This window comes from Salmo trutta, unplaced genomic scaffold (assembly GCF_901001165.1).
Source record: "Salmo trutta unplaced genomic scaffold, fSalTru1.1, whole genome shotgun sequence".
Classification (NCBI taxonomy): domain Eukaryota; kingdom Metazoa; phylum Chordata; class Actinopteri; order Salmoniformes; family Salmonidae; genus Salmo; species Salmo trutta.
The window spans coordinates 7,647-32,439 of NW_021822695.1; the positions used below are offsets into that span (position 1 = coordinate 7,647).

The window sequence follows — 24,793 nt, forward strand, 5'->3', positions numbered from 1 at the left end:
TATCGGACTAGTAGTTTGCCACTATCCCTGAGCTTCTAGGCCATGGAAGTCATGTTGTCAAAACCCAGGTTTCTGATTTCGCGCCGGTACCTGTCTGTCCCACCCGGGCATGACTGTGTAATGACTGTACTACGGGATTTACCGATCTTCACTGTGTCACTCACACTGTATATTTTTTCTCCTGTACTCCCGTATGAAAAAAATGACCAAAAAAAAACTTTAAACTTGAATAAATCGATAAGTACAACTCCAATCCGGACGGGGTTTTTTGGGCACGAAAGGACAAATATAAACGACCATTTTCATATAAATTAAACCGTTTTTCTATTATAATTTATAATAGAAAATCGAGTTTTAAGTTTACGAAAAAAAGTTCCCGGAACCGAATTTTTTAGAAACTAGGGCTAATTGTTACCCATCACGAGAGAGGGTGTGAGCCAAATTTTGGGAACTCTAGCCCCTCAGGAAGTATTTTTAATCATTATTTGAAAATGTCCGATTTTGGTCAAAAAAGTGACAGAGTGCCCACTTTTCATTTCGCTCAGGAGACTAAGTCCAAACGTGCACCTGGTTTTATTTTGGGTTACCAGGTCCATTTTTTAAAAACGGTTTTAAATACTTATAGAGGGTATAGGGACCTACATACCCACCCTTAGAGCACCATCCTAAGGGCCCAACTCAATGAGATACAGCAAGAGGGAATTATATAGCTTTTAAAAAAAGTCTCAGAAAACGACTATGTTTTTCTTCTCAGGAAATCGGCTATGTTTTTCTTCTCAGAAATTGCACTATGTTTTTGGGTTACCAGGACCATTTTTTAAAAACGGTTTTAAATACTTATAGAGGGTATAGGGACCTCCATACCCACCCTGAGAGCACCCTACTACGGGCCCAAGTCAATGGGGGCCGGCATGGCTGATTTATGGAAGTTTTAAAAAATCTTCTGAAATTTGGCTAAGTCCAAAACTGCTCAGGAAATCGGCTATGTTTTTCTTCTCAGAAATTGCACTATGTTTTATTTTTGGGTTACCAGGACCATTTTTTTATAACGGTTTTAAATACTTTTAAAGGGTATAGGGACCTCCATACCCACCCTGAGAGCACCCTACTACGGGCCCAAGTCAATGTGGGCCGGCATGGCTGATTTATGGAAGTTATAAGATTCGGTGGGGACGTGTCCGTAGCATATGTGCACCTGGTTTTATTTTGGGTTACCAGGGGTGAAATTTTATAACGGTTTTAATTTCTTTTAAAGGGTATAGGGACCTCCATACCCACCCTGAGAGCACCCTACTACGGGCCCAAGTCAATGGGGGCCGGCATGGCTGATTTATGGAAGTTTTAAAAAAGTCTCAGAAATTTGGCTAAGTCCAAAACTGCTCAGGAAATCGGCTATGTTTTTCTTCTCAGAAATTGCACTATGTTTTATTTTTGGGTTACCAGGGGTGAAATTTTATAACGGTTTTAAATACTTATCGAGGGTATAGAGACCTCCATACCCACCCTGAGAGCACCCTACTACGGGCCCAAGTCAATGGGGGCCGGCATGGCTGATTTATGGAAGTTATAAGATTCGGTGGGGACGTGTCCGTATTACAGGCACCTGGTTTTATTTTGGGTTACCAGGGGTGAAATTTTATAACGGTTTTAAATACTTATCGAGGGTATAGAGACCTCCATACCCACCCTGAGAGCACCCTACTACGGGCCCAAGTCAATGGGGGCCGGCATGGCTGATTTATGGAAGTTTTAAAAAATCTTCTGAAATTTGGCTAAGTCCAAAACTGCTCAGGAAATCGGCTATGTTTTTCTTCTCAGAAATTGCACTATGTTTTATTTTTGGGTTACCAGGGGTGAAATTTTATAACGGTTTTAAATACTTTTAAAGGGTATAGGGACCTTCATACCCACCTCTAGAGCACCATCCTGCGGCCGCAACTCAATGAGATACAGCAAGAGGGAATTATATAGCTTTTAAAAAAGTCTCAGAAAAATGACTATGTTCAAACTGCTCAGGAAATCGGCTATGTTTTTCTTCTCAGAAATTGCACTATGTTTTATTTTTGGGTTACCAGGACCATTTTTTTATAACGGTTTTAAATACTTTTAAAGGGTATAGGGACCTCCATACCCACCCTGAGAGCACCCTACTACGGGCCCAAGTCAATGTGGGCCGGCATGGCTGATTTATGGAAGTTATAAGATTCGGTGGGGACGTGTCCGTAGCATATGTGCACCTGGTTTTATTTTGGGTTACCAGGGGTGAAATTTTATAACGGTTTTAATTTCTTTTAAAGGGTATAGGGACCTCCATACCCACCCTGAGAGCACCCTACTACGGGCCCAAGTCAATGGGGGCCGGCATGGCTGATTTATGGAAGTTTTAAAAAAGTCTCAGAAATTTGGCTAAGTCCAAAACTGCTCAGGAAATCGGCTATGTTTTTCTTCTCAGAAATTGCACTATGTTTTATTTTTGGGTTACCAGGGGTGAAATTTTATAACGGTTTTAAATACTTATCGAGGGTATAGAGACCTCCATACCCACCCTGAGAGCACCCTACTACGGGCCCAAGTCAATGGGGGCCGGCATGGCTGATTTATGGAAGTTATAAGATTCGGTGGGGACGTGTCCGTATTACAGGCACCTGGTTTTATTTTGGGTTACCAGGGGTGAAATTTTATAACGGTTTTAAATACTTATCGAGGGTATAGAGACCTCCATACCCACCCTGAGAGCACCCTACTACGGGCCCAAGTCAATGGGGGCCGGCATGGCTGATTTATGGAAGTTTTAAAAAATCTTCTGAAATTTGGCTAAGTCCAAAACTGCTCAGGAAATCGGCTATGTTTTTCTTCTCAGAAATTGCACTATGTTTTATTTTTGGGTTACCAGGGGTGAAATTTTATAACGGTTTTAAATACTTATCGAGGGTATAGAGACCTCCATACCCACCCTGAGAGCACCCTACTACGGGCCCAAGTCAATGGGGGCCGGCATGGCTGATTTATGGAAGTTATAAGATTCGGTGGGGACGTGTCCGTATTACAGGCACCTGGTTTTATTTTGGGTTACCAGGGGTGAAATTTTATAACGGTTTTAAATACTTATCGAGGGTATAGAGACCTCCATACCCACCCTGAGAGCACCCTACTACGGGCCCAAGTCAATGGGGGCCGGCATGGCTGATTTATGGAAGTTTTAAAAAATCTTCTGAAATTTGGCTAAGTCCAAAACTGCTCAGGAAATCGGCTATGTTTTTCTTCTCAGAAATTGCACTATGTTTTATTTTTGGGTTACCAGGGGTGAAATTTTATAACGGTTTTAAATACTTTTAAAGGGTATAGGGACCTTCATACCCACCTCTAGAGCACCATCCTGCGGCCGCAACTCAATGAGATACAGCAAGAGGGAATTATATAGCTTTTAAAAAAGTCTCAGAAAAATGACTATGTTCAAACTGCTCAGGAAATCGGCTATGTTTTTCTTCTCAGAAATTGCACTATGTTTTATTTTTGGGTTACCAGGACCATTTTTTTATAACGGTTTTAAATACTTTTAAAGGGTATAGGGACCTCCATACCCACCCTGAGAGCACCCTACTACGGGCCCAAGTCAATGTGGGCCGGCATGGCTGATTTATGGAAGTTATAAGATTCGGTGGGGACGTGTCCGTAGCATATGTGCACCTGGTTTTATTTTGGGTTACCAGGGGTGAAATTTTATAACGGTTTTAATTTCTTTTAAAGGGTATAGGGACCTCCATACCCACCCTGAGAGCACCCTACTACGGGCCCAAGTCAATGGGGGCCGGCATGGCTGATTTATGGAAGTTTTAAAAAAGTCTCAGAAATTTGGCTAAGTCCAAAACTGCTCAGGAAATCGGCTATGTTTTTCTTCTCAGAAATTGCACTATGTTTTATTTTTGGGTTACCAGGTGTGACATTTTTAAAGGGTATACAGACCTACATGCCCACTCTGAGACCACCATAGGGGGGTTAGGGAGACCCCATAGGGGGGCCCCACACCCCCCACCAAGGTCACCTGGTAACCCAATATAATTCAATGATAGAGTCATACTTCTCTCTCATTGCACTAAGTCCAGCATGTGTACCTGGGGATTGGACTGGTTACCAAGGGAGCTCCATATCTCCATTCCTCTGGGCTTACTCTCTCTACCCTGCCTGCCCACCTACCTGCCCTCTATCTCGGCCTGTCTCTTCAGCTCAGTGCACCTGGTACCCCATAACACCCTGGTATTTCAGACCCTCAGGCCTCCATACATTCTCAACCATGACCAAATGACACACAAAGACATGGGTGAATTTCAAATAAATGTTCTTTATTTATCAGTGAATCATGGGTTGATTTGTCCCTCAATTAGTGACCGCGCTCGGCTGGCATTACGAGGCAAATTATGGTACCGGTAGTACCGTGCCTGCGTTTCCAGAGAATGACACATATGGTCAGCCACAGTTCCCCGGTCTGTAACCGAGCCTTGATTAAAGTTCAATGTAGCAACGCTTCGTCGAATTGTACCGAAGGTGACTTTACTTCCAATGCCAAACTCTGCAAATATCTGGCCCACATACTCACAGAGATTGCCGTACGGTTGACCGCAGGACGTGAAAAAGAAGAGTTCTGTATCTGAGGTGATTCCACTCAGATTAGGCCTGATCTGATGGAATCGTTTAAGCCAAGTGTATTCCTGCTCAGATAGAACAACTCTGCACTCACCGAAGCTATAGTTCGTTTTGTGGCTTGAAATGCACATCTGATAACCCCCACTTTCCGGGGTTACTTCATTAAATTCCCTCTCACTGAAGATGGTGACTGGGGATCGTCGAGTGCCATTAAAGATGGCCAACCGGCTGGACATGAGAGCCGCAAACCTACGTCTGTCAGCGCAGGTGGCTCGGTCCTCCAGCCTACTGAGCACCGAAGGAATAGCTTGATTACTTAGCTCAACAAACCGGCTTAACTCTGCAGCGCTGAGCACCTCGTCCCTGCAGCGGTTGCGGAATTTTGCCCTGTGTGTTGCCTGGCTCTGCCGCGAATCCCTGTCCATCTTTGCCAAGCAGAGTAACACCTTTCGAATTCCACTGGCTTTAGCCTGCAGACCTTTTGGCCGGAACTGAATAAGATAATTCAGGAAACTTCGAACATCGGCTCGATACATTTTTAACGTGGATGGTGCCAAACAACGGTCTTCACATTGACCATACCACTCAGACACACGTCTGTAGTTATCCAGAGAACACAGTCCTTCATCGGCCTTGCCCTCTGACATATAGCGGAGGAATTGTCGTACTCGGGCTAGACTGGTGCGACTATTGTCAATCCGTTTAACTGAAGGGTTTTTACCCATAGCAAAGTGTTCATATTCAGTCAAAATTACATTCCTCCAACCTTCAATTCTGGACGACACACCGCCGCCTTCATCACTCTCGCTCTCCGTGGAAGTCACCATGACGCAGCCTTGCTCCCTCGGTTCCGAGCATGGTTCACCACCGATCTGACTGGTTGACTGCACCGGCGCAGTCGCCGCCGCCTGCTCACTCTCGTCCCGCAGCTGCTGATCCACCACCGCGGACTGCTCACCCTCGTCTACCAGCTGCAGCTCCACGGACAACTCACTTTCAACACACTGCAAATATCCAGGGTTCTCCCAGGGCTCCAGCCGCGGTGCAACACCGTTGTTAGGCTGCCATGATTCGGGCTGCTGTCTCTCAGTTGAACGCCGGCTAGATTGCATAGCACGCTTCCATTCTATAGTAGCAGGCTTAAGTGCATGGACAGACTTGAAATGTCGGTCTATCCGCACGATATTCCGCTTGGAACAAAGCCCACAATCACGGCTTAGTCTGCCGTTCATAGCTTCTCTCTCCTGCCTTCCTGCGTGCGTGTATGTCTCTTTGTTTGCTCCGCCAAACAACAACCTAACCCTAACCCTAACCCTAACCCTAACCCTAACCCTAACCCTAACCTAACCCTAACCCTAACCCTAACCCTAACCCTAACCCTAACCCTAACCCTAACCCTAACCCTAACCCTAACCCTAACCCTAACCCTAACCCTAACCCTAACCCTAACCCTAACCCTAACCCTAACCCTAATTTTGGAAATTTGAACACGTGCCATGAATATCAGTAAAATTCGGTTTGCTCCTTGCAGATAATTGCAGCAGCAGTTTCTGTAGTGTAGTGGTTATCACGTTTGCTTCACACGCGAAAAGTCCTTGGTTCGAAACCGGTTGGAAACAACGCTCAATGACACATTCAAGAAGTATCATAGTGGTAACAGAGAAATTTGTTAATGCCTTATTTTGGAAATTCGAATACGTGCCATGAATATCTGTAAAATTCGGTTTACTCCTTGCAGAAAAATCAAGCAGCAGTTTCTGTAGTGTAGTGGTTATCACGTTCGCTTCACACGCCCCTTTTTGGAGTTTCAGAAGTGGAAGAGAAGCAGGTGTCTGAGTGCTTGAGAGAGAATATCGTTGTTTTTGGAGGTCTATTTGCTTTATAAGTTTGAAAGTTTGTGAGTGACTGTAGTGAAGTTTCTGTGAAACTTTTTTGCTATTGTCCCCCATCAGCGTGAGCTGTTTGGGGGATATTGCTTAAAATAACCGGACGGACAACATGGCTTCGACATCAAGAATACAAACGACGACGAGAAAGGACAACAGTGAAATCAGAATGTTAAACGAAGAACTGAAAAAAAGAACATATGAGAAGGAACTGACGGTGAACGTGGAAATAAGTGGAGAAGGGAAAATAACAACGATGGAATTGCTGAGAGGAATAAAGGAAGTTTGCGGAGCAATACTGGGATGTCGAATGAAAGACGGAAATAAGTATGAAATAACAATGTCTCATGTAAATGGAAAAGAAAGACTAATAGACGGGCTAAAGATAAAGAACTGTCAAATCATGGCTAAAGAATTAGGGAACGATGAGCTGGTGGTGTCCTTTTTGAACTTGCCCGCATACATTACGGATGAGGAGATAGAAGAGAAACTAAAAGGCTGGAATGTGAAGGCGACCACGCCAATCAAGAGGAGGATGTGGCCAGGAACGGACATTGTAGATGGGACGAGATTTTGCAAGGTAAAGTTTACAGACAATGTGCAATCCTTGCCATATTCTACTAAATTTAACACTGTCGAGGGATTTGAATATTTTCGTGTAATCCACGACAATCAAGTGAAGGTATGTAGATTATGTATTCAGCCGGGGCACATACTAAAGGAATGTCCGGAATTCACATGCCACAAATGTAATGAACAAGGGCATTATGCCAGAGAATGTCGGAACATAGGAAATGTGTGCAAAATGTGTGACAGACCCAAAGTTAGATGTAGCTGTAATAAGGGAGAAGATCACTTACTTTTGCAAACAATGGACCTCACGTCTGAGGAAGGGGAGGGGAGTGTGCCGATGGAGAGAGAGGATGAGAGTGACATGGAGAGTGTGACTCCAGAGACAATGGCAGATAAGCTTGAAGAGCCTGTAATGTCTTATGGCAAAGCACGAGACGGGGTTTTAGTCTCTGCTGCTGACAAGGTGGAACAGCAGCACATGATGGGTGAAATACATACACAGGTGGAGATGGTGCAAGGTGCTTCTCAGGTGCCTGAGCCAGCTTTAAGCCTGTGTGAGAATTACACCAAAGAGTGGGTTGGGTCCACTGAAGTCACGGGCACTGTTAAAGCGCACTTTTCAAAAGGCTTCACAGCCGCTCCCCCCAAAAATCCAAATAAAGAGACGGATGATGAAATAGATGGTGAGGATCTTCAGTTGTTTGTAAAAAATAAGAGGTCATTGTCGAAAACCAGGGAGATGATGGGATTTGGAAAAAAGAAAAAGTAGGATTTGAAAGGACTTGTTTGACTCTGATTATACTTCTGCAAACATTAATAATGATTACAGTCGCATCCCTAAACGGTAACAGTTTGAGAAACATGAGAAAATTTGAGCAGGTATTAGTGTCTGTTAAGGCAGACATGTTGTGTTTTCAAGAGACCAATTGGACAGAATCCAAAATGCAGGAGATTAAGAGTAAATGGTCTGATTTAATTTTTTGTAGTCATGGAGGAGATAAAACATGTGGTGTGGCTATTTTGATAAAAAATGATGTGGTGCAGAATGTAAAACAAATATATGCTGACAATGATGGTAGACTTATTGTAATTGAATTTGAAGTTCAAAATGTAGTTTTTCGTTTAATTAATGTTTATGCTTCAAATATTGAATCTGAAAGGAGAGAAATGTTTCACAAATTAAAAACACTGTGCTCAGGAAACTGTATACTGATAGGAGATTTTAATGTGAGGTGTAGTAGAATGGATGCCTCTAGTTGTGCTAAATTCAGATATGACTCTTCTAGAAATGCATTATGGAAACTTATGAATGAGGAGAATCTAGTAGATATATGGAGGGCTGAAAATCCAAACAGAAGAGTATTCTCTAGAAGGCAGGTGGTTCTAAAGGAATTAAAACAAAGCAGAATTGATTTATGTCTAGCAAAACAAGAATTGGTGCAGAATGTTAAGAAGGTGTCATATACCTTCACAGCATATAGTGATCATGCAGTAATGTCATTTGAAATGGGTTTTGGTGTGGAGAGGAGAGGGGGAGGTGTATGGTGTTTAAATGCCAGTCTGTTAAAGGAGGAAGGATATAGAAATGAAATTGTTGAATGTATTAAGGATGAAATGTCTAATGTACTGTTAAAAGAGAATGTGTGTTTATGGTGGGAGGAAGTGAAAGTAAAAATAAAAAATAGGAGTATTAGGTACGCAAAAAATCATAACCGGTTAGATAAGCAGAAAGAAATAATGCTTAGGAATAGGATGTTGCATGAACTTGAAAAGGCTGATACGGATCCAGACTATGATGTTGTGAATTATTTGAAAATCCATGCAGAGCTGGGTAGTTATGAAAAAAAGAAATGTTTGGGTGCTATTGTTAGGAGCAGGGCACAGTACGCTTTGGAGGGAGAGAAATGTACATCCTTTTTTTTGGGTCTGGAAAAAAGAAAACAAACTAAGAGTTACATTGTAGAGTTGGAAGATGAAAGAGGTGTAAAGGTAAACGATTTTGTTGGGATCTTAGAGACAGTTGAAAACTTTTACAGAAATCTTTACAAAAAGAATGATGTAGATAAAGTGTGTGTTGTAAAAGTGTTGGATACAATTAGTGCCAAAGTATCGCAGGCAGAGAGAATGATGTGTGATGAAGAGATTTCGATTATGGAAATCAAGGAAGCAATTGTTAGCACGCAAGGTAATAAAAGTCCGGGTTTGGATGGTTTAACAAATGAGTTCTATAAAGTCTTTGTAGATATTTTGGCACCCATTTTAGTGAGGGTGTTTCATTATATGGAAGAGAATAAGGAAATCCCTGAGTCTATGTCAACTGGAATGCTAACGATCTTATTCAAAAATAGGGGCAGTAGATTAAAGTTAGAAAATTATAGGCCTATTAGCCTTCTAAATTCGGACTATAAGATACTGACTAAAGTGTTAGCGAATAGGATGAAAAAGGTGATTGGGAGTATTATTGAATCAACACAAGCCTACGGCATACCTGGAAGAGATATTGCAGATGTAATTTGTACAATTAGGGATGTTGTTAATCAAATGAAAAATGAAGGTGGTATAGTTTTAAGTTTGGATTTTAACAAAGCTTTTGATAGAGTGGAGCACAGCTTTTTATTACAAACTATGGAGAGGTTTGGGTTTGGGCCAAAGTTTGTATCTTGGATCAACCTGTTGTATAGTGGGGCTAAAAGTTGTGTGAAATGTAACGGAGTGTTAACAGATACTTTCCCTGTGGAGAGGTCAGTAAGGCAGGGCTGTCCTTTGTCAGCTCTGCTGTACAGTGTTTCTACAGAACCGTTAGCTACATTGATAAATAGTAATAAAGAAGTAAGGGGTGTTGGAATCCCAGGTGGTGGTGTCAGTGTTGTACATCAGTACGCTGATGACACTACTTGTACTGTGAAGGATATAGAAAGTATTGGAAGCATTATGGAAATCATAGATATATATGGCAAGGCATCAGGTGCTAAAGTTAATATAGAGAAGACTGAAATAATGTTTGTTGGGGATATCAATGTAAAAGGGTGTGAGATTCCATTCAAGAGCGCAAAGGATTTTATTAAAGTGCTGGGAGTAAACATTGGTGTAAAGGAGAAAGAGGCAAAAGATATAACTTGGACTGGGATCCTTAATAAAGTCAAGCTAACGTTGAATTTCTGGAAAAATAGAAAACTTAAGTTACAAGGGAAAGTAATTGTTGCAAATGCTTTGGTATTATCCAAATTTGTGTATGTTTTGGGAGTCCTGGACATGCCGGAGTGGGTCCTAAATGAATTGAATAATGTGGTGTCAAATTTTATATGGGATGGTAAAGGAGTGAGAATAGCTCAGAAAACATTGATTGCTGACTATGTGGATGGAGGTTTAAAACTTGTAGATTTAGATGTCAAAAGAAAAGCTATTAGGATAAAAACAGTAAAGAAATATTTGTATGACAGTGAAGATTATGGCTGGAAACACTTCTTTAAAGTCTACTTAGAGGAGAGTGGTGGTTGTGAGGATAATGGTTTATTGATGGGGCTTAAAAGGGCAATGTTTGAAAAGGTACCAGATTTTTATAAAGAGGTGCTAAATGCATGGGCAGAGTTGTTGCCTAATGTATATTATGAATGTGGACATATTGACCTGATTATGAATCAACCTATATTTCTGAATGAGAAAATCAAGAACAAAGAAAAAGTTTTGTATAATAAAGTATTTATGAGTGCAGGTCTACGGCAAATAAAAGATTATACATATGAGGTAATTCCAGGGTTTTTACCTGGGGAAGCTATTTTTGACATAATCAATGAATGGGATGAAGAGGTGGGAAGGGGAACAGTGAATAATATGTATAACAAGATAAAGAATAGTATACCAAGAGAATGGGTTGATTTAATAAATAGTGAAGTTGAAAGAGAAGATTTATTTGTATTTCCTAATTTGTTCATTGGTAGCAGTAAGAAGAAAGCACATTTATCTAGTATACCAGTGAAAAGATTGTATAGAATAATGGTAGGAAAAGTGTGTAGAAGGCCGGCTGCTGAGAAATTTTGGAAAGTAGTTTTTCCGGAATTAGATGAAAAAAAGATATGGGAAAATTTAAATGTAAAATATAATAGTAAGGAGTGTGAAAATAATGATTTCAAATTAAGACATAATAGAATATTTACAAAGGTGGTGTTAAAGCAAATTAATGGTGAGATAGAAAGGGAATGCGATGTATGTGGACGTTTCCCAGAAACTCTAATGCATTTGTTTATAGAATGTGAGGATTTAAAATATTTTTTTTGTAAAGTTAAGGAAATGTTATGTAGAAACTGGGGGGGAGATTTCGTGAAAAAGTATGCGTGGGAGGAACTTTTGTTATTTGGAGTGTCTGGTAAATGTGAGGGTGTTAATGTGTGTTTGTTGAATATGGTTTTGAGTTTTGTGAGGTATGCTATTTTTTGTAGGAGGAATTATGTTTCTTTTGACAGAAAGAGGGTTCAGGTGTGGAGTATCTTTATAGCACTGTTCAGTAAACACATAGATATGTTGTTTAATTATGGGATGGAACATTTTGATGAATCTTTTGTTGAAGGGAGTGGGTTAATTTCACGAGATGAGAGTGGAGGTATCACTTATAATTTTTGAAAGCACTGTTTTGATATTTACTTTGTTTTTCATTGGGTCCCTTGAATTTGATAGGGGGTGAATTGTTCACCAGCTTCTGTTAGTCTAGTGTCTTCTGTATTGTTCTCTGTGGATTGTACTGTAAACAGTAGATTGTACTGTAAATATTGTAAACAAACATTTTTGATAATAAAAAAAAAAAAAAAAAAAAAAAAAAATCACGTTGGCTTTACACGCGAAAGGTCCTCGGTTCGAAACTGGGTGGAAACAGTGCTATTTGACACGTGCAGTAGGTACTGTACTTTTAACAGAGAATAGTTATTTTCATAAATGCCTATTTTTGGAAATTTGAACGCGTGCCATGACACTCTGTAAAATTCGGTTTACTCCTTGCAGATAATTGAAGCAGCAGTTTCTGTAGTGTAGTGGTTATCACGTTTGTTTCATACGTGAAAAGTCCCTGGTTCGAAACCCGGCGGAAACAACGCTAATTGACACATTCAGGAAGTATCACAGTGATAACAGAGAAATTCATTAATGTCTTATTTTGGAAATTCGAATACGTGCCATGAATATCGGTAAAATTCGGTTTACTCCTTGCAGCTAATTTTAGCAGCAGTTTCTGTAGTGTAGTGGTTATCATGTTCGCTTAACACGCGAAAGGTCCTTGGTTCGAAACTGGGCGGAAACAGTGCTCTTTGTCACGTGCAGTAGGCACTATACTTTTAACAGAGAATAGTTATTTTCATAAATTCTGTATTTTGGAAATTCGAATACGTGCCTTGAATTTCGGTAAAATTCGGTTTACTCCTTGCAGCTAATTGTAGAAGCAGTTTCTGTAGTGTAGTGGTTATCACGTTCGCTTAACACGCGAAAGGTCCTAGGATCGAAACCGGGCAGAAACAGTGCTCTTTAACACGTGCAGTAGGTACTTTACTTTTAACAGAGAATAGTTATTTTCATAAATACCTAAATTTGGAAATTTGAATACGTGCCATGAATATCTGTAAAATTCGGTTTACTTCTTGCAGAAAAATCAAGCAGCAGTTTCTGTAGTCTAGTGGTTATCACGTTCGCTTTACACGCGAAATGTCCTCGGTTCGAAAAATGGATGGAAACAGTACTCTTTAACACGTGCAGTAGGTACTATGCTTTTAACAGAGAATAGTTATTTTCATAAATACCTAATTTTGGAAATTTGAACACGTGCCATGAATATCAGTAAAATTCGGTTTACTCCTTGCAGCTAATTGTAGCAGCAGTTTCTGTAGTGTAGTGGTTATCACGTTCGCCTAACACGCGACAGGTCCTCTGTTCGAAACCGGGCGGAAACAGTGCTCTTTGACACGTGCAGTAGGTACTTTACTTTTAACAGAGAAAAGTTATTTTCATAAATACCTAATTTTGGAAATTTGAACACGTGCCATGTATATCAGTAAAATTCGGTTTACTCCTTGCAAGATAATTGTAGCAGCAGTTTCTGTAGTGTAGTGGTTATCACGTTTGCTTCACACGCGAAAGGTCCCTGGTTTGAAACCGGGCGGAAACAACGCTAATTGACACATTCAGGAAGTATCACAGTGATAACAGAGAAAGTCATTAATGTCTTATTTTGGAAATTCGAATACGTGCCATGAATATCGGTAAAATTCGGTTTACTCCTTGCAGCTAATTTTAGCAGCAGTTTCTGTAGTGTAGTGGTTATCACGTTCGCTTAACACGCGAAAGGTCCTCGGATCGAAACCGGGCAGAAACAGTGCTCTTTAACACGTGCAGTAGGTACTTTACTTTTAACAGAGAATAGTTATTTTCATAAATACCTAATTTTGGAAATTTGAACACGTGCCATGTATATCAGTAAAATTCGGTTTACTCCTTGCAGATAATTGAAGCAGCAGTTTCTGTAGTGTAGTGGTTATCACGTTTGCTTCACACGTGAAAAGACCCTGGTTCGAAACACGGCGGAAACAACGCTAATTGACACATTCAGGAAGTATCATAGTGATAACAGAGAAAGTCATTAATGTCTTATTTTGGAAATTCGAATACGTGCCATGAATATCGGTAAAATTCGGTTTACTCCTTGCACCTAATTGTACCAGCAGTTTCTGTACTGTAGTGGTTATCACATTCGCTTTACACGCGAAAGGTCCTCGGTTCGAAACCGGGCGGAAACAGTGCTCTTTGACACATGCAGTAGGTACTGTACATTAAACAGAGAATAGTTATTTTCATAAATGCCTTATTTTGGAAATTCGAATACGTGCCATGAATATCTGTAAAATTCGGTTTACTTCTTGCAGAAAAATCAAGCAGCAGTTTCTGTAGTCTAGTGGTTATCACGTTCGCTTTACACGCGAAATGTCCTCGGTTCGAAAAGTGGATGGAAACAGTACTCTTTAACACGTGCAGTAGGTAATATACTTTTAACAGAGAATAGTTATTTTCATAAATACCTAATTTTGGAAATTTGAACACGTGCCATGAATATCAGTAAAATTCGGTTTGCTCCTTGCAGATAATTGCAGCAGCAGTTTCTGTAGTGTAGTGGTTATCACGTTTGCTTCACACGCGAAAAGTCCTTGGTTCGAAACCGGTTGGAAACAACGCTCAATGACACATTCAAGAAGTATCATAGTGGTAACAGAGAAATTTGTTAATGCCTTATTTTGGAAATTCGAATACGTGCCATGAATATCTGTAAAATTCGGTTTACTCCTTGCAGAAAAATCAAGCAGCAGTTTCTGTAGTGTAGTGGTTATCCCGTTCGCTTTACACGCGAAAGGTCCTCGGTTCGAAACCGGGTGGAAACAGTGCTATTTGACACGTGCAGTAGGTACTGTATTTTTAACAGAGAATAGTTATTTTCATAAATGCCTATTTTTGGAAATTTGAACGCGTGCCATGAAAATCTGTAAAATTCGGTTTACTCCTTGCAGATAATTGAAGCAGCAGTTTCTGTAGTGTAGTGGTTATCACGTTTGCTTCACACGTGAAAAGTCCCTGGTTCGAAACCCGGCGGAAACAACGCTAATTGACACATTCAGGAAGTATCACAGTGATAACAGAGAGTCTTTAATGTCTTATTTTGGAAATTCGAATACGTGCCATGAATATCGGTAAAATTCGGTTTACTCCTTGCAGCTAATTGTAGCAGCAGTTTCTGTAGTGTAGTGGTTATCACGTTCGCTTAACACGCGAAAGGTCCTCGGTTCGAAACCGGGCGGAAACAGAGCTCTTTGACACATGCAGTAGGTACTGTACTTTAAACAGAGAATAGTTATTTTCATAAATGCCTTATTTTGGAAATTCGAATACGTGCCATGAATATCTGTAAAATTCGGTTTACTTCTTGCAGAAAAATCAAGCAGCAGTTTCTGTAGTCTAGTGGTTATCACGTTCGCTTTACACGCGAAATGTCCTCGGTTCGAAAAGTGGATGGAAACAGTACTCTTTAACACGTGCAGTAGGTAATATACTTTTAACAGAGAATAGTTATTTTCATAAATACCTAATTTTGGAAATTTGAACACGTGCCATGTATATCAGTAAAATTCGGTTTACTCCTTGCAGATAATTGAAGCAGCAGTTTCTGTAGTGTAGTGGTTATCACGTTTGCTTCACACGTGAAAAGACCCTGGTTCGAAACACGGCGGAAACAACGCTAATTGACACATTCAGGAAGTATCATAGTGATAACAGAGAAAGTCATTAATGTCTTATTTTGGAAATTCGAATACGTGCCATGAATATCGGTAAAATTCGGTTTACTCCTTGCACCTAATTGTACCAGCAGTTTCTGTACTGTAGTGGTTATCACATTCGCTTTACACGCGAAAGGTCCTCGGTTCGAAACCGGGCGGAAACAGTGCTCTTTGACACATGCAGTAGGTACTGTACATTAAACAGAGAATAGTTATTTTCATAAATGCCTTATTTTGGAAATTCGAATACGTGCCATGAATATCTGTAAAATTCGGTTTACTTCTTGCAGAAAAATCAAGCAGCAGTTTCTGTAGTCTAGTGGTTATCACGTTCGCTTTACACGCGAAATGTCCTCGGTTCGAAAAGTGGATGGAAACAGTACTCTTTAACACGTGCAGTAGGTAATATACTTTTAACAGAGAATAGTTATTTTCATAAATACCTAATTTTGGAAATTTGAACACGTGCCATGAATATCAGTAAAATTCGGTTTGCTCCTTGCAGATAATTGCAGCAGCAGTTTCTGTAGTGTAGTGGTTATCACGTTTGCTTCACACGCGAAAAGTCCTTGGTTCGAAACCGGTTGGAAACAACGCTCAATGACACATTCAAGAAGTATCATAGTGGTAACAGAGAAATTTGTTAATGCCTTATTTTGGAAATTCGAATACGTGCCATGAATATCTGTAAAATTCGGTTTACTCCTTGCAGAAAAATCAAGCAGCAGTTTCTGTAGTGTAGTGGTTATCCCGTTCGCTTTACACGCGAAAGGTCCTCGGTTCGAAACCGGGTGGAAACAGTGCTATTTGACACGTGCAGTAGGTACTGTATTTTTAACAGAGAATAGTTATTTTCATAAATGCCTATTTTTGGAAATTTGAACGCGTGCCATGAAAATCTGTAAAATTCGGTTTACTCCTTGCAGATAATTGAAGCAGCAGTTTCTGTAGTGTAGTGGTTATCACGTTTGCTTCACACGTGAAAAGTCCCTGGTTCGAAACCCGGCGGAAACAACGCTAATTGACACATTCAGGAAGTATCACAGTGATAACAGAGAGTCTTTAATGTCTTATTTTGGAAATTCGAATACGTGCCATGAATATCGGTAAAATTCGGTTTACTCCTTGCAGCTAATTGTAGCAGCAGTTTCTGTAGTGTAGTGGTTATCACGTTCGCTTAACACGCGAAAGGTCCTCGGTTCGAAACCGGGCGGAAACAGAGCTCTTTGACACATGCAGTAGGTACTGTACTTTAAACAGAGAATAGTTATTTTCATAAATGCCTTATTTTGGAAATTCGAATACGTGCCATGAATATATGTAAAATTCGGTTTACTTCTTGCAGAAAAATCAAGCAGCAGTTTCTGTAGTCTAGTGGTTATCACGTTCGCTTTACACGCGAAATGTCCTCGGTTCGAAAAGTGGATGGAAACAGTACTCTTTAACACGTGCATTAGGTACTATACTTTTAACAGAGAATAGTTATTTTCATAAATACCTAATTTTGGAAATTTGAACACGTGCCATGAATATCAGTAAAATTCGGTTTGCTCCTTGCAGATAATTGCAGCAGCAGTTTCTGTAGTGTAGTGGTTATCACGTTTGCTTCACACGTGAAAAGTCCTTGGTTCGAAACCGGTTGGAAACAACGCTCAATGACACATTCAAGAAGTATCATAGTGGTAACAGAGAAATTCGTTAATGCCTTATTTTGGAAATTCGAATACGTGCCATGAATATCTGTAAAATTTGGTTTACTCCTTGCAGAAAAATCAAGCAGCAGTTTCTGTAGTGTAGTGGTTATCACGTTCGCTTTACACGCGAAAGGTCCTCGGTTCGAAACCGGGTGGAAACAGTGCTATTTGACACGTGCAGTAGGTACTGTACTTTTAACAGAGAATAGTTATTTTCATAAATGCCTATTTTTGGAAATTTGAACGCGTGCCATGAAAATCTGTAAAATTCGGTTTACTCCTTGCAGATAATTGAAGCAGCAGTTTCTGTAGTGTAGTGGTTATCACGTTTGCTTCACACGTGAAAAGTCCCTGGTTCGAAACCCGGCGGAAACAACGCTAATTGACACATTCAGGAAGTATCACAGTGATAACAGAGAAAGTCATTAATGTCTTATTTTGGAAATTCGAATACGTGCCATGAATATCAGTAAAATTTGGTTTGCTCCTTGCAGCTAATTTTAGCAGCAGTTTCTGTAGTGTAGTGGTTATCACGTTCGCTTAACACGCGAAAGGTCCTTGGTTCGAAACCGGGCGGAAACAGTGCTCTTTGTCACGTGCAGTAGGCACTATACTTTTAACAGAGAATAGTTATTTTCATAAATTCTGTATTTTGGAAATTCGAATACGTGCCTTGAATTTCGGTAAAATTCGGTTTACTCCTTGCAGCTAATTGTAGAAGCAGTTTCTGTAGTGTAGTGGTTATCACGTTCGCTTAACACGCGAAAGGTCCTCGGATCGAAACCGGGCAGAAACAGTGCTCTTTAACACGTGCAGTAGGTACTTTACTTTTAACAGAGAATAGTTATTTTCATAAATACCTAAATTTGGAAATTTGAATACGTGCCATGAATATCTGTAAAATTCGGTTTACTTCTTGCAGAAAAATCAAGCAGCAGTTTCTGTAGTCTAGTGGTTATCACGTTCGCTTTACACGCGAAATGTCCTCGGTTCGAAAAATGGATGGAAACAGTACTCTTTAACACGTGCAGTAGGTACTATACTTTTAACAGAGAATAGTTATTTTCATAAATACCTAATTTTGGAAATTTGAACACGTGCCATGAATATCAGTAAAATTCGGTTTACTCCTTGCAGCTAATTGTAGCAGCAGTTTCTGTAGTGTAGTGGTTATCACGTTCGCTTAACACGCGAAAGGTCCTCTGTTCGAAACCGGGCGGAAACAGTGCTCTTTGACACGTGCAGTAGGTACTTTACTTTTAACAGAGAAAAGTTATTTTCATAAATACCTAATTTTGGAAATTTGAACACGTGCCATGTATATCAGTAAAATTCGGTTTACTCCTTGCAAGATAATTGTAGCAGCAGTTTCTGTAGTGTAGTGGTTATCACGTTTGCTTCACACGTGAAAAGTCCCTGGTTCGAAACCCGGCGGAAACAATGCTAATTGACACATTCAGGAAGTATCACAGTGATAACAGAGAGTCTTTAATGTCTTATTTTGGAAATTCGAATACGTGCCATGAATATCGGTAAAATTCGGTTTACTCCTTGCAGCTAATTGTAGCAGCAGTTTCTGTAGTGTAGTGGTTATCACGTTAGCTTAACACGCGAAAGGTCCTCGTTTCGAAACCGGGCGGAAACAGAGCTCTTTGACACATGCAGTAGGTACTGTACTTTAAACAGAGAATAGTTATTTTCATAAATGCCTTATTTTGGAAATTCGAATACGTGCCATGAATATCTGTAAAATTCGGTTTACTTCTTGCAGAAAAATCAAGCAGCAGTTTCTGTAGTCTAGTGGTTATCACGTTCGCTTTACACGCGAAATGTCCTCGGTTCGAAAAGTGGATGGTTTTAAACAGTACTCTTTAACACGTGCAGTAGGTACTATACTTTTAACAGAGAATAGTTATTTTCATAAATGCCTAATTTTGGAAATTTGAACACGTGCCATGAATATCAGTAAAATTCGGTTTGCTCCTTGCAGATAATTGCAGCAGCAGTTTCTGTAGTGTAGTGGTTATCACGTTTGCTTCACACGCGAAAAGTCCTTGGTTCGAAACCGGTTGGAAACAACGCTCAATGACACATTCAAGAAGTATCATAGTGGTAACAGAGAAATTCGTTAATGCCTTATTTTGGAAATTCGAATACGTGCCATGAATATCTGTAAAATTCGGTTTACTCCTTGCAGAAAAATCAAGCAGCAGTTTCTGTAGTGTAGTGGTTATCATGTTCGCTTTACACGCGAAAGGTCCTCGGTTCGAAACTGGGTGGAAACAGTGCTATTTGACACGTGCAGTAGGTACTGTACTTTTAACAGAGAATAATTATTTTCATAAATGCCTATTTTTGGAAATTTGAACGCGTGCCATGAAAATCTGTAAAATTCGGTTTACTCCTTGCAGATAATTGAAGCAGCAGTTTCTGTAGTGTAGTGGTTATCACGTTTGCTTCACACGTGAAAAGTCCCTGGTTCGAAACCCGGCGGAAACAACGCTAATTGACACATTCAGGAAGTATCACAGTGATAACAGAGAAAGTCATTAATGTCTTATTTTGGAAATTCGAATACGTGCCATGAATATCGGTAAAATTCGGTTTACTCCTTGCAGCTAATTGTAGCAGCAGTTTCTGTAGTGTAGTGGTTATCACGTTCGCTTAACACGCGAAAGGTCCTCGGTTCGAAACCGGGCGGAAACAGACCTCTTTGACACATGCAGTAGGTACTGTACTTTAAACAGAGAATAGTTATTTTCATAAATGCCTTATTTTGGAAATTCGAATACGTGCCATGAATATCTGTAAAATTCGGTTTACTTCTTGCAGAAAAATCAAGCAGCAGTTTCTGTAGTCTAGTGGTTATCACGTTCGCTTTACACGCGAAATGTCCTCGGTTCGAAAAGTGGATGGAAACAGTACTCTTTAACACGTGCAGTAGGTACTATACTTTTAACAGAGAATAGTTATTTTCATAAATACCTAATTTTGGAAATTTGAACACGTGCCATGAATATCAGTAAAATTCGGTTTGCTCCTTGCAGATAATTGCAGCAGCAGTTTCTGTAGTGTAGTGGTTATCACGTTTGCTTCACACGTGAAAAGTCCCTGGTTCGAAACCCGGCGGAAACAACGCTAATTGACACATTCAGGAAGTATCACAGTGATAACAGAGAAAGTCATTAATGTCTTATTTTGGAAATTCGAATACGTGCCATGAATATCGGTAAAATTCGGTTTACTCCTTGCAGCTAATTTTAGCAGCAGTTTCTGTAGTGTAGTGGTTATCACGTTCGCTTAACACGCGAAAGGTCCTTGGTTCGAAACCGGGCGGAAACAGTGCTCTTTGTCACGTGCAGTAGGCACTATACTTTTAACAGAGAATAGTTATTTTCATAAATTCTGTATTTTGGAAATTCGAATACGTGCCTTGAATTTCGGTAAAATTCGGTTTACTCCTTGCAGCTAATTGTAGAAGCAGTTTCTGTAGTGTAGTGGTTATCACGTTCGCTTAACACGCGAAAGGTCCTCGGATCGAAACCGGGCAGAAACAGTGCTCTTTAACACGTGCAGTAGGTACTTTACTTTTAACAGAGAATAGTTATTTTCATAAATACCTAAATTTGGAAATTTGAATACGTGCCATGAATATCTGTAAAATTCGGTTTACTTCTTGCAGAAAAATCAAGCAGCAGTTTCTGTAGTCTAGTGGTTATCACGTTCGCTTTACACGCGAAATGTCCTCGGTTCGAAAAATGGATGGAAACAGTACTCTTTAACACGTGCAGTAGGTACTATACTTTTAACAGAGAATAGTTATTTTCATAAATACCTAATTTTGGAAATTTGAACACGTGCCATGAATATCAGTAAAATTCGGTTTACTCCTTGCAGCTAATTGTAGCAGCAGTTTCTGTAGTGTAGTGGTTATCACGTTCGCTTAACACGCGAAAGGTCCTCTGTTCGAAACCGGGCGGAAACAGTGCTCTTTGACACGTGCAGTAGGCACTGTACTTTTAACAGAGAAAAGTTATTTTCATAAATTCTGTATTTTGAAATTCGAATACGTGCCATGAATATCGGTAAAATTCGGTTTACTCCTTGTAGTTAATTGTAGCAGCAGTTTCTGTAGTGTAGTGGTTATCACTTTCGCTTAACACGCGAAAGGTCCTCTGTTCGAAACCGGGCGGAAACAGTGCTCTTTGACACGTGCAGTAGGTACTTTACTTTTAACAGAGAAAAGTTATTTTCATAAATACCTAATTTTGGAAATTTGAACACGTGCCATGTATATCAGTAAAATTCGGTTTACTCCTTGCAAGATAATTGTAGCAGCAGTTTCTGTAGTGTAGTGGTTATCACGTTTGCTTCACACGCGAAAGGTCCCTGGTTTGAAACCGGGCGGAAACAACGCTAATTGACACATTCAGGAAGTATCACAGTGATAACAGAGAAAGTCATTAATGTCTTATTTTGGAAATTCGAATACGTGCCATGAATATCGGTAAAATTCGGTTTACTCCTTGCAGCTAATTTTAGCAGCAGTTTCTGTAGTGTAGTGGTTATAACGTTCGCTTAACACTCGAAAGGTCCTCGGATCGAAACCGGGCAGAAACAGTACTCTTTAACACGTGCAGTAGGTACTTTCCTTTTAACAGAGAATAGTTATTTTCATAAATACCTAATTTTGGAAATTTGAACACGTGCCATGTATATCAGTAAAATTCGGTTTACTCCTTGCAGATAATTGAAGCAGCAGTTTCTGTAGTGTAGTGGTTATCACGTTTGCTTCACACGTGAAAAGTCCCTGGTTCGAAACACGGCGGAAACAACGCTAATTGACACATTCAGGAAGTATCATAGTGATAACAGAGAAAGTCATTAATGTCTTATTTTGGAAATTCGAATACGTGCCATGAATATCGGTAAAATTCGGTTTACTCCTTGCAGCTAATTGTACCAGCAGTTTCTGTACTGTAGTGGTTATCACATTCGCTTTACACGCGAAAGGTCCTCGGTTCGAAACCGGGCGGAAACAGTGCTCTTTGACACATGCAGTAGGTACTGTACTTTAAACAGAGAATAGTTATTTTCATAAATGCCTTATTTTGGAAATTCGAATACGTGCCATGAATATCTGTAAAATTCGGTTTACTTCTTGCAGAAAAATCAAGCAGCAGTTTCTGTAGTCTAGTGGTTATCACGTTCGCTTTACACGCGAAATGTCCTCGGTTCGAAAAGTGGATGGAAACAGTACTCTTTAACACGTGCAGTAGGTAATATACTTTTAACAGAGAATAGTTATTTTCATAAATACCTAATTTTGGAAATTTGAACACGTGCCATGAATATCAGTAAAATTCGGTTTGCTCCTTGCAGATAATTGCAGCAGCAGTTTCTGTAGTGTAGTGGTTATCACGTTTGCTTCACATGCGAAAAGTCCTTGGTTCGAAACCGGTTGGAAACAACGCTCAATGATACATTCAAGAAGTATCATAGTGGTAACAGAGAAATTTGTTAATGCCTTATTTTGGAAATTCGAATACGTGCCATGAATATCTGTAAAATTCGGTTTACTCCTTGCAGAAAAATCAAGCAGCAGTTTCTGTAGTGTAGTGGTTATCACGTTCGCTTTACACGCGAAAGGTCCTCGGTTCGAAACCGGGTGGAAACAGTGCTATTTGACACGTGCAGTAGGTACTGTATTTTTAACAGAGAATAGTTATTTTCATAAATGCCTATTTTTGGAAATTTGAACGCGTGCCATGAAAATCTGTAAAATTCGGTTTACTCCTTGCAGATAATTGAAGCAGCAGTTTCTGTAGTGTAGTGGTTATCACGTTTGCTTCACACGTGAAAAGTCCCTGGTTCGAAACCCGGCGGAAACAACGCTAATTGACACATTCAGGAAGTATCACAGTGATAACAGAGAGTCTTTAATGTCTTATTTTGGAAATTCGAATACGTGCCATGAATATCGGTAAAATTCGATTTACTCCTTGCAGCTAATTGTAGCAGCAGTTTCTGTAGTGTAGTGGTTATCACGTTCGCTTAACACGCGAAAGGTCCTCGGTTCGAAACCGGGCGGAAACAGACCTCTTTGACACATGCAGTAGGTACTGTACTTTAAACAGAGAATAGTTATTTTCATAAATGCCTTATTTTGGAAATTCGAATACGTGCCATGAATATCTGTAAAATTCGGTTTACTTCTTGCAGAAAAATCAAGCAGCAGTTTCTGTAGTCTAGTGGTTATCACGTTCGCTTTACACGCGAAATGTCCTCGGTTCGAAAAGTGGATGGAAACAGTACTCTTTAACACGTGCAGTAGGTACTATACTTTTAACAGAGAATAGTTATTTTCATAAATACCTAATTTTGGAAATTTGAACACGTGCCATGAATATCAGTAAAATTCGGTTTGCTCCTTGCAGATAATTGCAGCAGCAGTTTCTGTAGTGTAGTGGTTATCACGTTTGCTTCACACGCGAAAAATCCTTGGTTCGAAACCGGTTGGAAACAACGCTCAATGACACATTCAAGAAGTATCATAGTGGTAACAGAGAAATTCGTTAATGCCTTATTTTGGAAATTCGAATACGTGCCATGAATATCTGTAAAATTCGGTTTACTCCTTGCAGAAAAATCAAGCAGCAGTTTCTGTAGTGTAGTGGTTATCACTTTCGCTTAACACGCGAAAGGTCCTCGGTTCGAAACCGTGTGGAAACAGTACTCTTTGACACGTGCAGTAGGTACTTTACTTTTAACAGAGAAAAGTTATTTTCATAAATACCTAATTTTGGAAATTTGAACACGTGCCATGTATATCAGTAAAATTCGGTTTACTCCTTGCAAGATAATTGTAGCAGCAGTTTCTGTAGTGTAGTGGTTATCACGTTTGCTTCACACGCGAAAGGTCCCTGGTTTGAAACCGGGCGGAAACAACGCTAATTGACACATTCAGGAAGTATCACAGTGATAACAGAGAAAGTCATTAATATCTTATTTTGGAAATTCGAATACGTGCCATGAATTTCGGTAAAATTCGGTTTACTCCTTGCAGCTAATTGTAGAAGCAGTTTCTGTAGTGTAGTGGTTATCACGTTCGCTTAACACGCGAAAGGTCCTCGGATCGAAACCGGGCAGAAACAGTGCTCTTTAACACGTGCAGTAGGTACTTTACTTTTAACAGAGAATAGTTATTTTCATAAATACCTAAATTTGGAAATTTGAATACGTGCCATGAATATCTGTAAAATTCGGTTTACTTCTTGCAGAAAAATCAAGCAGCAGTTTCTGTAGTCTAGTGGTTATCACGTTCGCTTTACACGCGAAATGTCCTCGGTTCGAAAAATGGATGGAAACAGTACTCTTTAACACGTGCAGTAGGTACTATACTTTTAACAGAGAATAGTTATTTTCATAAATACCTAATTTTGGAAATTTGAACACGTGCCATGAATATCAGTAAAATTCGGTTTACTCCTTGCAGCTAATTGTAGCGGCAGTTTCTGTAGTGTAGTGGTTATCACGTTCGCTTAACACGCGAAAGGTCCTCTGTTCGAAACCGGGCGGAAACAGTGCTCTTTGACACGTGCAGTAGGTACTTTACTTTTAACAGAGAAAAGTTATTTTCATAAATACCTAATTTTGGAAATTTGAACACGTGCCATGTATATCAGTAAAATTCGGTTTA

The 24,793-nt window shown here is 39.9% G+C and overlaps 24 non-coding genes across 24 annotated transcripts; all 24 read left to right on the forward strand.

Annotated features, from left to right (window-relative positions):
* Window positions 1–12,107: 12,107 nt before the first annotated feature.
* Window positions 12,108–12,180, forward strand: trnam-cau (transfer RNA methionine (anticodon CAU)). The gene has a single exon. It is a non-coding gene; the product is annotated as a tRNA-Met (tRNA).
* Window positions 12,181–12,314: 134 nt separating this feature from the next.
* On the forward strand, window positions 12,315–12,387 carry trnav-aac (transfer RNA valine (anticodon AAC)). Its single transcript has one exon. It is a non-coding gene; the product is annotated as a tRNA-Val (tRNA).
* A 141-nt stretch (window positions 12,388–12,528) lies between these two features.
* On the forward strand, window positions 12,529–12,601 carry trnav-aac (transfer RNA valine (anticodon AAC)). Its single transcript has one exon. It is a non-coding gene; the product is annotated as a tRNA-Val (tRNA).
* A 778-nt stretch (window positions 12,602–13,379) lies between these two features.
* On the forward strand, window positions 13,380–13,452 carry trnav-aac (transfer RNA valine (anticodon AAC)). Its single transcript has one exon. It is a non-coding gene; the product is annotated as a tRNA-Val (tRNA).
* Window positions 13,453–13,800: 348 nt separating this feature from the next.
* Window positions 13,801–13,873, forward strand: trnav-uac (transfer RNA valine (anticodon UAC)). Its single transcript has one exon. It is a non-coding gene; the product is annotated as a tRNA-Val (tRNA).
* Window positions 13,874–14,436: 563 nt separating this feature from the next.
* On the forward strand, window positions 14,437–14,509 carry trnav-uac (transfer RNA valine (anticodon UAC)). Its single transcript has one exon. It is a non-coding gene; the product is annotated as a tRNA-Val (tRNA).
* Window positions 14,510–14,855: 346 nt separating this feature from the next.
* Window positions 14,856–14,928, forward strand: trnav-aac (transfer RNA valine (anticodon AAC)). Its single transcript has one exon. It is a non-coding gene; the product is annotated as a tRNA-Val (tRNA).
* A 563-nt stretch (window positions 14,929–15,491) lies between these two features.
* On the forward strand, window positions 15,492–15,564 carry trnav-uac (transfer RNA valine (anticodon UAC)). Its single transcript has one exon. It is a non-coding gene; the product is annotated as a tRNA-Val (tRNA).
* A 563-nt stretch (window positions 15,565–16,127) lies between these two features.
* On the forward strand, window positions 16,128–16,200 carry trnav-uac (transfer RNA valine (anticodon UAC)). The gene has a single exon. It is a non-coding gene; the product is annotated as a tRNA-Val (tRNA).
* Window positions 16,201–16,546: 346 nt separating this feature from the next.
* Window positions 16,547–16,619, forward strand: trnav-aac (transfer RNA valine (anticodon AAC)). The gene has a single exon. It is a non-coding gene; the product is annotated as a tRNA-Val (tRNA).
* Window positions 16,620–17,182: 563 nt separating this feature from the next.
* trnav-uac (transfer RNA valine (anticodon UAC)) lies at window positions 17,183–17,255 on the forward strand. Its single transcript has one exon. It is a non-coding gene; the product is annotated as a tRNA-Val (tRNA).
* Window positions 17,256–17,603: 348 nt separating this feature from the next.
* trnav-aac (transfer RNA valine (anticodon AAC)) lies at window positions 17,604–17,676 on the forward strand. The gene has a single exon. It is a non-coding gene; the product is annotated as a tRNA-Val (tRNA).
* Window positions 17,677–17,817: 141 nt separating this feature from the next.
* Window positions 17,818–17,890, forward strand: trnav-aac (transfer RNA valine (anticodon AAC)). The gene has a single exon. It is a non-coding gene; the product is annotated as a tRNA-Val (tRNA).
* A 356-nt stretch (window positions 17,891–18,246) lies between these two features.
* On the forward strand, window positions 18,247–18,319 carry trnav-aac (transfer RNA valine (anticodon AAC)). The gene has a single exon. It is a non-coding gene; the product is annotated as a tRNA-Val (tRNA).
* A 987-nt stretch (window positions 18,320–19,306) lies between these two features.
* On the forward strand, window positions 19,307–19,379 carry trnav-uac (transfer RNA valine (anticodon UAC)). The gene has a single exon. It is a non-coding gene; the product is annotated as a tRNA-Val (tRNA).
* A 348-nt stretch (window positions 19,380–19,727) lies between these two features.
* On the forward strand, window positions 19,728–19,800 carry trnav-aac (transfer RNA valine (anticodon AAC)). Its single transcript has one exon. It is a non-coding gene; the product is annotated as a tRNA-Val (tRNA).
* A 563-nt stretch (window positions 19,801–20,363) lies between these two features.
* trnav-aac (transfer RNA valine (anticodon AAC)) lies at window positions 20,364–20,436 on the forward strand. The gene has a single exon. It is a non-coding gene; the product is annotated as a tRNA-Val (tRNA).
* Window positions 20,437–20,577: 141 nt separating this feature from the next.
* Window positions 20,578–20,650, forward strand: trnav-aac (transfer RNA valine (anticodon AAC)). Its single transcript has one exon. It is a non-coding gene; the product is annotated as a tRNA-Val (tRNA).
* Window positions 20,651–21,006: 356 nt separating this feature from the next.
* On the forward strand, window positions 21,007–21,079 carry trnav-aac (transfer RNA valine (anticodon AAC)). Its single transcript has one exon. It is a non-coding gene; the product is annotated as a tRNA-Val (tRNA).
* A 983-nt stretch (window positions 21,080–22,062) lies between these two features.
* trnav-uac (transfer RNA valine (anticodon UAC)) lies at window positions 22,063–22,135 on the forward strand. Its single transcript has one exon. It is a non-coding gene; the product is annotated as a tRNA-Val (tRNA).
* Window positions 22,136–22,698: 563 nt separating this feature from the next.
* On the forward strand, window positions 22,699–22,771 carry trnav-uac (transfer RNA valine (anticodon UAC)). Its single transcript has one exon. It is a non-coding gene; the product is annotated as a tRNA-Val (tRNA).
* A 346-nt stretch (window positions 22,772–23,117) lies between these two features.
* Window positions 23,118–23,190, forward strand: trnav-aac (transfer RNA valine (anticodon AAC)). Its single transcript has one exon. It is a non-coding gene; the product is annotated as a tRNA-Val (tRNA).
* A 985-nt stretch (window positions 23,191–24,175) lies between these two features.
* trnav-aac (transfer RNA valine (anticodon AAC)) lies at window positions 24,176–24,248 on the forward strand. Its single transcript has one exon. It is a non-coding gene; the product is annotated as a tRNA-Val (tRNA).
* Window positions 24,249–24,604: 356 nt separating this feature from the next.
* On the forward strand, window positions 24,605–24,677 carry trnav-aac (transfer RNA valine (anticodon AAC)). Its single transcript has one exon. It is a non-coding gene; the product is annotated as a tRNA-Val (tRNA).
* The last annotated feature ends 116 nt before the right edge of the window (window positions 24,678–24,793 follow it).